This window comes from Podarcis vaucheri (genome assembly GCF_965113315.1).
Source record: "Podarcis vaucheri genome assembly, chromosome: 6".
In the NCBI taxonomy this organism is placed as follows: Eukaryota; Metazoa; Chordata; class Lepidosauria; order Squamata; family Lacertidae; genus Podarcis; species Podarcis vaucheri.
In genome coordinates, this window is record NC_138764.1 from 4176288 (window position 1) to 4186968 (window position 10681).

Below are 10681 nucleotides of genomic sequence, written 5' to 3' on the forward strand. Positions count from 1 at the left end.
GTCCCTGTTGCTAAACAGGCAGCCCACTAAATGTTTGTAATTTCTTGACATTATTTAAATGTTCTAACCAAATGCCTGTGAAATCTTATCAGATGCAGTCCACTTGTTTGTTAAAGAGGTGGGGTTTTTTTGCGGGGGTTATGTTGGTGTTGTATTTTGCAGAACGTGGGATTCACCTAAAATCAGTTTGGAGTCTGGGTGTGATTTGTTTGTTTTTAAGTTTGTTCAAAACTTTCAGGAAGAAGGGCAGGATATAAACAGAATGACTTAAAGGTATGTATGAATAAAATAAGTTGGTAATTGCATTTAAAGACAATTGCTCTCCCAAAGCAGCACAAGAACCAACACACACACACACACACCCCGGGCCCTCCAGCCTCTTCCCATGAGCAAGGAGAATTGTCTGGTGCCCACAAGGGCAGAGAAGAACAGGAAAGAGAAAGCAAGGGGAAGTTCATGGGGGGGGGGGATGAAAAGGACAACTCCAAGAAGCACCAATAAAAACAAAATGGGTTCTGAAGGGCGGCTGGTAAAAAACTGATACCCAGGCTCATGGCACTGATAGCACCAAGAAAATTAATTTTGACACCATAAATTGTTGCAGGGCAAACGCTTGGAGTGAAAAGCTTAGAGCTAGGCTTGAGCTCCAGCAATGTCTCAAGTCAGCCCAAATAGCTGGAGGAAAATATGAAGAGCACATGTGGAACTAATTACTTATGTAGACTCTCTGACAAAGAACATTTCTGCAGACTTTTCATGGGGGCTTCACTTTCAGGAAGTGGCTGTAATTACTGTGCAAGTCCAAAGCAGCCTGTTTGTGACTCGACTCTTCCAAGAAAGAGAGAGAGAACCAGACCCTTTTCTGAGTCCAAAAGACCAACAAGTAAAATAAAAGGAAGCTCAGCTGAAAGAATCAGAAAGTTTAGATTATTATTTCCCTTAATGACCAGTTCGTGAAAGTGAGTTTTGTTTTGTTTTTTAGATTTATTTTAATTCACTCTGAACTGAACTTGCTGCAGCAAAACTGTACTTCTCGAGTTTTTACAGCTTTTCCATAGTGGGGCCCATTTCCTGCCCAGTTGAAGAAAAAAACCTGGCCTCAAGATGAAATGACTGCTTAACATTACACTAAAACATCTGGTACCATTTTATACACAGACCCATGTCTGAGAGCAGGCAATTCCAGCGGTCTCACCATCGGCACAGTGCATACCCAAACCTCCCTAGGGTGACATCATCCCATATATGGATGCTCAGACCCGGCCCTCCCCCTTCTCCTGGTCCTAAATTCATTGCCAGATCCAGAGTCTACTGCAAATGTGCCACGTCAAGGCTAGAAATCGCAGCACTTCAGCGCATTTCAAGGAGTGTTGCAGGGCTTGAAGCAAAGAGGAGAACAGAGCCTGATGCGGGAAGGGGATTTCCCCCCCACAGACTAAAGGAGGATTATTGTTAATCTCACCCTATCCTGCTCCGTCGCCCCAGTGTTCAGACTACCTGTTCAGGACAATGCTGTTGTACAGTAGTCTGCACATTGGTTAGACTGGGCAAGGGAACGCAGCGGCCTGGACTCCCGAGAACATCGCGCACAGAAGAGCAGGACGGCTCCTTTCAGAACTGACCTAGAGTCTTTTTCTCCACAGGTTTTGCATGCTAGGAAATAGGGACACTGTCCAGGCACACGGGAAGAGGACTTCTCTGAGTAATGCACGGAAGACATTCCGGTAAGGCCACTTCAGAAGAGCGTCTGACCTACGATCTGGAAATAGGGGACACTCCTTACCCTGCTGTGTCAGGCAAGAAAACTGGACCTCTCCTGGTGAGCTAGTACACAAGCAAGAAAAACAAAAGGTATAGCTTGGACCCATAGGGGGCATAGGAGAATGAAATGCTGCCATTGCCACTGGCAGAAGTACGGCAATTTTAAAATGCCATATTTTTTTTAAAAAAATTACTAATACTATTTATGCATTACCTGCAGAATACTAATAATTAAATTGTGGAAGTGTGGAAAAAAATTGAGTAGGTGTCTTCAGCCCTACTGGTATTATTTAATATTTATACATTTCAGATTTTAAATTCAGTTTAAGAATATTATTTCTATTTATACAAATGAAAATTATTGATTATCTTAATCCCAAATCTGAAAAATACTTGTTTACAAAGAGCCCGATACACTTCTTTCCTGATCCTGTACACAATATGTGGACAAATATTCCTCCGAAATCAATGGAGCCTATTCCCACCTAATAGCCCCCTTCCCCCAGTCAAGCGATGCTCATCTACACAAAAGTGCTGGAGTGTCTGAGTATTTTGTGTGTAGGAGCTGCGAGAGGCAGCAACACAGATCATGCCCTAGTGCTGAAGCAAAGACCCACACATTGCGGAGGTCAGAGCTAACTGCTTGCTTGAATTGTCTTCCGTTCCCTGTGCATGTTGAGGCACAGCAGCCAGTTGTTTCTCCCCATCTCCCCACACAGTGCTCTGCCTTTCCCTTGCAGCCCATTTCTCCCTGGGATTTGCTCCCACCCCTGCATGGGCCACCCAGCGGCCTCTCCACGTGGAATAAGGAATCACTTGCATTCAAGTTAACGTGTTTAGGATCAGAATGCCAAATCAGAAACATCTTTAAAGACATCTGTTAAAATAGTGGACCTGTGCAATTCATTATCACAAAAAGAGCAATCAAAACTAGGTGCAATCACAGATGATTTGCAACAGGTAGCCAAGGCAGACCTCTTCATCAAAATCAATAAAGATCTTGTGGCACAGGTATCATGCCATAAGTTTTCACCAGATGCAGGAAGTTTTATTCTGAAGATAACTTTTGTTCCTCTAAACGTCTATGCCTTGCTGATGGAAGCCCAGGGTTCATTAAGACTTCGAGGCCACAGAGCCTACAGACGAAGTTCCTGGAAAATGAATCCCACTGATAAAAGTGGAATTTGTAAAAAGATGGAAATGTTTCCTTTGGTGCATTTTCAACTATCCTGTTACGGTGGTGGGGAAGGGGTAGAACTTGGTACTGAATGAAAGTCTTCATGGAAGGAACGGCGGGGGGTGGGGGGGTGGATGGAAATCTGTGCTGTAATTCGATACCCCTCTTCACTTCAAAGGACATTTCTTTAAGCTTTAAGCTTGGTATTGGTTAAAAAAGAATATTCTCAAGCTTTGAATGAAGATTTTAAGTTAAATACACTGCAAGCACAGATACTTGTGTTATAATTGCAAACAAAATTATATATGCACATTATTATAATTTACATTCCTGCACCCCCTCTCCTCACCCCACCCCTCTTGTAGTCTCAAAGAATTCACTACAAGTTTCATTGTGGGCTAAACTAGACAGTATATTAAATGTGCATCTTTAAAATGTCTTATTTTTATTTTACAAATAGCAGACACAGGAGGGGAGGGAATCAGGATGGTGTGGGGGGGGCACCAATTATTTCACTCTGTGCTGCAATCCTGATAATAAAAAAATACCCGCCACGCCCACCCCCCAAAAAAACCAAGAAGCTGATACCCCTCTCAGGAGAGAAGCTGCCCTCAAGTGCCAAGCTTCCCTCCTGGGGCAAAGAGCAACCTTTGTGCTTGGAGAAAGGATGGGCATTTTTTTTGCCAGGAGAGCAATGCAACAAATTTAGGGTAGAAGAACAACCCCCTCCCCCACCACATGCCAGGTTCCCAAGTGGGCATAGACCAACTCTTATTTTTAAATTAAAAAGTGGATGTATTAAATGGATACATGCACATAGTAAGTGGTCTCACTCTCTCTGGTCCCCAAAATGCTCCAAGTGTCCGTAGGTCTTGCAATCCTCGTGCCGGGGACATAGGGCTAGGTGTCAGTCATCCCCTCTGCTGCTGCCTCATTCTACACATAGTTACTCTGCTTTTATGGACTTACTCTCAGGTTAACAGGACTGCAGTCTTAGACTTGTTTCAAGCTATCGTATCTATGTTTGTACCAGACTTTTATCATGTTAAAGCCTGTCATTTGTTGCTGTTGTTTTAACAAATAGCAAGCACAAAGTTGCAGTTGCAAATTCAAAGGAGCCGAATGTCATGAAAAGAGAAACGTAAAATGTTAACAATTTTTAAATTATTGCTTTGATCTTTCACTTGATTTTATAACTAGACAGCACAGTGGCAAACTTTTGTGGCATATAAGGAGGGGTCAATTCAGGTGGGGGGGACCAAAAATATTTTCAAAGGATGGGTGAACAGGCTGGCTATCATGCAAGTAGCAATACAGATTTGGGGTCAGTACGTTTAAAAAATATTAATTTGTTTCCCGTATTTTATTAATAAGAATCAAGACAAAAAAGGAAATATTCTAGTTCTAAATGTCTTCTTACTGTACAACTACAACAACTGGAGTGAAATTCCCCTGGAATTCACATTCTGCTGTCTAGGAACAAGCCGTGGGTAGAAATTGTCTGCATTTCCTCTCACGTGTATCTCTCATTTTCATTTGCCAGACGGCAGAGGGGAAACGGCAAAAGTGCAGACAAAGAGAGGGAGAGCCAGCAAAGGCCAGAGAAAGAAAAAATCTACAAGGCTAGGCAAGGATCTTAAATACTGTCCTTGGGGAACACTGATTTGTAGGAAGTCAACAAACACAAAGATCCAATAATGTTTTTGTGTGTCTCTTGATTTGAGATTTGTAGGAATTTGGTGATAACACCAAGGGTTTGAAGATGCAGTTCAACATGTTATTCTTAATTTATAAAGCTTATTCAAGAATGAGGCTGAAATGAGAAAGTTTGTTTAGTGGAAAACGCAAAGCAGAATTAGGTCCCGTAGTTCATTGCTGCATGGTCACTACATGTTGTGGTGAATGAGGAAGATAGCAGTGTTGCAGAGCCAGCATATGAAACTCTTTAAAATCCTTAAAGTATTAAGCAATCCCATTTTTTTATGCTGTGCTTGCAGCATGCTCTGTTTTTCCATTTTACCACATAGAGCAAAACCCGAGGGAAAAGCTTTCCAAATTAAGTAGTTGCAGTTTGAGATTAGAAAGAAAAAGTTTAAGACAGCCACCATTTCCTTTAGTGAGGCAGAAAATACAGCCGAGGTGAAGGATGATTTCAGTTATCTACAGAATGATTTCCAATCGAGACAATGCAGCTGATGACAAGATTTACTCCCTACATTTCTGCTTCTTTCCACCCCCATGTTAGGCAACCCTTGCATTTCGAGAATCTCTTCCTCTCTAACAAAGAAATGTCTGCAGACCACCCAAGGATCCTTGTCCTGAGGAAATTCTGTAAACAAAATTAAACTCCATTAGCCAAGCATTTTTAACAATGATAAAAGAAATAAAAATTGACCAATCAGGTTTATGCAGGAGTATAGGTGGAATAAAACTTTACATTACCTGCAGTATCTAAAATAGTTTCTCATACTTGCACATCCCCATATTTCTATGTTTGCTTTTACTTTCACAAAACTAAAATAAAAACTCAGTACCAAAAGGCTGGCAAGGGATGGGGTCAAACAGGAAATGGGTGAAATAGTCGTCTATCATCATCATCCATCTTCATTTCTATACCACTTTATTTTGTGGGGGGGGGGTGTCTCAAAGCGGTTTAGACCAAACGAAGGAGATAAGAGAAGTATTTTTACATAGCATCTAACAGCACCTCCCCAAAAAACAAAGCAGCATTTGCAGAAGGTAAATTTGCATTTGCAAATATTAAGAAACAACATTTCAACACAACTCTGCATTTTCTATAAAATCTTAAAGCTTGGGGAGAACTAGCTGTGAATGCTGTATCTGAGTATGTTTTGGCTATTAGTTGTATCTTTTTCAAAATCAATGCAATCGGGACAATGGAATTCTAATAATGTGCTGAAAGTAGAGTCTTCAACATTTTAAAATACATGTCTTGAATATTACTAACCTGTAGCAGCAGCAGCATGTGAGAGACACAGTTATAGAGTGAATGTAAAACATACATTTCCCCATATGACTAGAAAGCATTTAAATAGCGTGACACGTCTTGTAACAGCCCCTGCAGCCTTCAAGCTTTCAGTTCAGCCAGTGCTTTATTGTTAGTTGTCAATATTCCTTTATTGCACACTTACTGTTCTTTGAAGATTGAATTTTGGCAAACCACAACATACTTCACACCAAATTAAAAGAGCAAAGTATATCATGAACTTTTAATGGAGTTTTCTTAAAAAAATATTATATGCATATCATAATAAGATTCTCTCCCCCCCCCAGCCACCAAAATGAAATACTAATTAAACTCTCCTTCCTTGGAGGTTTTTAAAGAGAGGTTGGATGGTCATCTGTCATGGCTGCTTAAGTTGAGATTCCTGCATTGCAGGGGGTTGGACTGGATGACCCTTGGAGTCTCTTCCAACTCTAAGATTCTGTGATTCTATGAATATGGTGATATATTCTGTTTCCATGTAACACAGCTGGGGTGCAGGAGGACAAATTGCTATTCTGAAGTATCAAGTTCATAAGGATCTGACACGTGTTCTGTTTCTGCATTTTTGATGCACAAATCACACTTTTGAGAACTGACTTTATACTGGCGTTTATAACATTGCTTTAAAAAAAAATTGGGTGCAATATAATTCATGTGGCAAATCAAATGTGAATTGTGTATAAAAGTTCTTACACACTGTGAGCTTTTAGGCCAACAGCCGGCAGCTGGACCATTTTGGAAATGGCAACTTCCACCAACAGGACAATGTTTTATGCATATTTTGAAAACCCAAACGCATATTGGGTAAATATATCCTTAATTTTAAAACCCAGTAATGCTTTCTTTGCACATATTTTTACATCCACCCACCCACCATGAATGCAGACTTTTGAAATGAATTAAGATTTGTTCTGGGTGCATGTCTTGCTGCAATCTCCGTCTTCTGTATGTCAAGAAAAAAAACCAATAATGTAAAGAACAGCGCAAGTTTTCTAAATAAAGTAAACGTCTTCTTTGTTTGAGAGCTCCCCAATGTGTAAAGTTTGCTTGTGTACCGTGCCTTCCCCCTCCTTCTGCCGTGAAGTCAGGCTGCTAAGCCCAGAGCAGAGCATCCCTGCTGGAGCAATGGGCTGGCCGGCCAGAGTTGCCATGTGTCTGCCTGTCTACACTTGCTGTGCAGAACATGCACTCACCTGTACAGCAGGCACAGACAGGCAGTCACATGACAACCCAGCCTGAAAGACAACCAGCCAATGAGAGAGCCTCTCGGACGAGAGCATCTTCACCACGTCACTTCTGGATCTCATTCTGTTGGTTCAAGAACTAAAATCATGTATACAGTTTATTGCCAGTTTGTACAAAACTTTTGAAGGAAGCCAGCGATTAACAGTACCTACAAAATGCAATAAAACCCACTGCTGAAATTTTTTTTTTACTGTGCTTTTTATAGTCCTCTTTTCCTACTGATTCTGACTAGCTCACACGGCAGAAGGGGATGGCTGTCATTTTTAGGACTGTCTCCTCCCATTATTGGAACTGTAGCAGTGCAACACCAACAGTACTCTGTTGTTTCTTTTCACCATTTGAGGTACAAATTTAGTGGGCACAACAAACATGCAAGTTGAGCTGCAAAATATTTGCAAATTGCAATCCTATCTGCGTCAGCTCAGAAGTAAGTCACATGGAGTTCAAAGGGACTTATGTCCCACGTAAGTGAGCACAGAGTAGCTGTCTTTTAAGCTGCCTTTAAGTAGGGAGAATGCAGTTGACGACCTTGCCTGTTTTCTCATTTGTGGAACACACAAAAATAATCTGGGAATGCAGTTTAAACAGGATTTACCTAGATAAAATGCCATTATTTCTCCTATTGTTAGGATTAAAATGATTCCCAATTGCACTTTAGGGTGCAAAAAGTTAACGTACCAATTCCAACTGCATAGAGTTTTATATAGGGCAAACTAGTAAGCTTTTATGCAAGAGTCTAAATAGACACAGGTCCAAAATTAAAAAGAAACTGGTGTGTAGAATCCTCTGAAAAGCTCTAGTATACCTTAAAGCTGCCGTATTGAGTCAAGGGGAGATTAAAAAATTTAAAAGGAGAGTCCAGGAGGAAGCTATGGACGTAATGAGCCTTGGATTCAGTCCACCACAGAAAAGAGTTGTCCCTCTCTAGCTGTTTGTTCTCCAGTGGCCGCCCCTCAGGAGGTGTTCTGTCAGGGGCCTCACCGGCATATTTGGAAATCTGAGGAGGTTTTGTGGACACCATCCCAGAATGGCTGCTATGGGAGTGTGGACAGCCACAAAATGGTAGCCTTAGGGTGTAGCCATTTCAAAATTTACTACTGCAATTTGACATCCATTTCACAAAAAGCAAAATGGTGAGGTTAAAAGATGAGCAACTTGCCAAAGAATCTGCATTTGAGGCAAAAGGTGGGGCCTGATTCTCAGGGCACAAAACCACTTCTTTGAACTACAACAGAATGCCCATTTAAGCTGGCGGCTAATTAATTCCCTCCAAATCACCTTGAATTAAATCCCTCTAATATTATTTCTCCAAATTAGTTGAGAAATCACTCCAAATCAATTTACCCCACATTCATCACCCATCTCTATCGTGTCCAATTAACTCTCAGGCCACTCGCTTCCCCTCCGCAACCCCCCAATATTTCTTGTCACAGAGCCATCGCATTAGTCGGGCAGGAAATGGAAGAAATAGCAAAAAAAGAGGGGAAGGGGGAAAGCCCCTTGCACCTCTCTCTTCCCTACGATCTCCATCCAAAACACACACACACACACACACACAATTTTATATTATATATGTGTCTGCTGCCCACAATGCAGAGTTCTCTGGGAGGCTTAGAATTAAACAAAAAACTTATGGTGAAATAAAGCTTAAGGCCCCCACACCAAAACTGAACAGAACAAAAACAAAATAAAAAAATTCCTTCCAGTAGCACCTTAAAGACCAACTAAGTTAGTTCTTGGTATAAGCTTTCGTGTGCATGCACACTTCTTGTGTGCATGCACACGAAAGCTTATACCAAGAACTAACTTAGTTGGTCTTTAAGGTGCTACTGGAAGGAATTTTTTTATTTTGAGTATGGCAGACCAACACGGCTACCTATCTGTAACTAGAACAAAAACAGCTATCAAAATCTCACCCCTTAAATTTAACACGCAAGATTAGCACCGGAGATGCCCAGGAAGCTGTTTTGAAGAGAAAGGTCCCCCTGGCAGCAGCACCAAGAGCACCACAAGGGGACCTGAGCAGCCTCTCCTGGGGGGTTCTCTCTTCTGCTGCCCCCTGGAGAGTTAAACAAAGTGTACCACCCCCCACCCTCCATGCCACCCTCCAGGTTTCTCTGTCTCTCTTTGAGCTCCACTCTCTCACACCAGGGTCAGCTCACTTTCTTTCTTTCTTTTCCTTCCTTCCTTCCTTCCTTCCTTCCTTCCCTCTCCCTCTCGTTTCCTTGCACCCTTTCCCTGCAGCTCTTGCATGGAGCCTCTTCCTGCTCTCTGCTCTGCACTCCCAGAGGTCACAGCAGCAGCAGCAAGCCCTTTCCCTCCCATGCTCTTGCAAGGGCGCCATGCTCGCAGCAGCAGGCGCAAAGGAGCACAGAGCCACTTGGTGGCGCGCACTGCTGTGGCCAGAGAGGAAGCAGCAGGGAAGAAGCCCCAAAGGATCTGTCCGCTGGCCCTCCAGAGAAAGTTCCTTGGTGGTTGGTTTTTTTAAAAAAACAAAACAAAACTTTAGTGTTTCCTCCTCTCCTTGACAGACAGGGCTGGGATCTACTGCCAGTGGATTTTATGACTGGCTAAGAAGAAAAGATGGACTGAGGTTTCTCAGGCATTGCATACCCTACAACATTTTTCAGATGAAAATAGGGATGTCCTATTCAATAATGATAGTAGTAGTAGCAGTGGTGGTGGTGGTGGTGGTAGTAGTAGTAGTAATAATAATAATAATAATAATAATAATAATAATAATAATAATATTTTTCATAAACATGACACATTAAAAAACTTCCCTATACAGAGCTGCCTTCAGACGGCTTGGGGGTTCTCACAACTCCATACCCTCCAACATTTCTCCAATGAAAATAGGGATGTCCTAAGGAAAAGCAGGATGTTCCAGGATCGAATCAGAATCCAGGAGGGCTTCTGTAAATCCGGGACAGTTCCTGGAAAACAGTGACACTTGGAGGGTCTGTCATTGGAAATGTGTCCTTGTGGGTGACAGGAGAAAATGGAGTGTGGCTTGGGATATTTGGGGGCTTCAGAATCTTGGCAGGGCTACAAGAGGGGCTCATAAACAACTACAAAGGGCAGCCTCGTAACCACAGAGGAGGAACCCGCAGAACCCGCTCACTTTAGAAGCATCTCAGCTGCAGGGCATGAAGAGGATGTTCCAGGCTGGGGGGGGGGGGAGTCTGTGCCCCTGGCTCATGACATTGAGAGGCAGCACCCTGTTTTGCTCATCTGATGGAGGAGGCCAACCGGAGCATCCTCTGGAATGTGCTTGGAAAAATCTGTCCTTTTGTAAAGAACGAGTTTGTTTGTTTTTTAGCTGCAGCAACTCTGTCAGAAAGCAAGTTTGGAATCAGAAGCAAAAGGCAAAGAGAGAGAGTGCTAGCCTGAGAGTTTGTTGAAAGAGAGAGCCACGAAGGACTTCCTTAACTTCTGAAATTAGCTTCAGGCCTGGACAGCAAGCGACTACCGACCGACCAGCTTTGGCT

General features: G+C 42.4%; 2 long non-coding RNA genes across 2 annotated transcripts; one reads left to right on the top strand and one right to left on the bottom strand.

Annotated features, from left to right (window-relative positions):
• Nucleotides 1–5029: 5029 nt before the first annotated feature.
• On the bottom strand, nt 5030–9205 carry LOC309533782. The gene is made up of 2 exons (XR_014220465.1): nt 9107–9205; nt 5030–5267 (listed from the first exon to the last, which is right to left on the bottom strand). It is a non-coding gene; the product is annotated as an uncharacterized lncRNA (long non-coding RNA).
• Nucleotides 5262–7369, top strand: LOC309533783. The gene is made up of 2 exons (XR_014220466.1): nt 5262–6273; nt 6365–7369. It is a non-coding gene; the product is annotated as an uncharacterized lncRNA (long non-coding RNA).
• Nucleotides 9206–10681: the final 1476 nt, after the last annotated feature.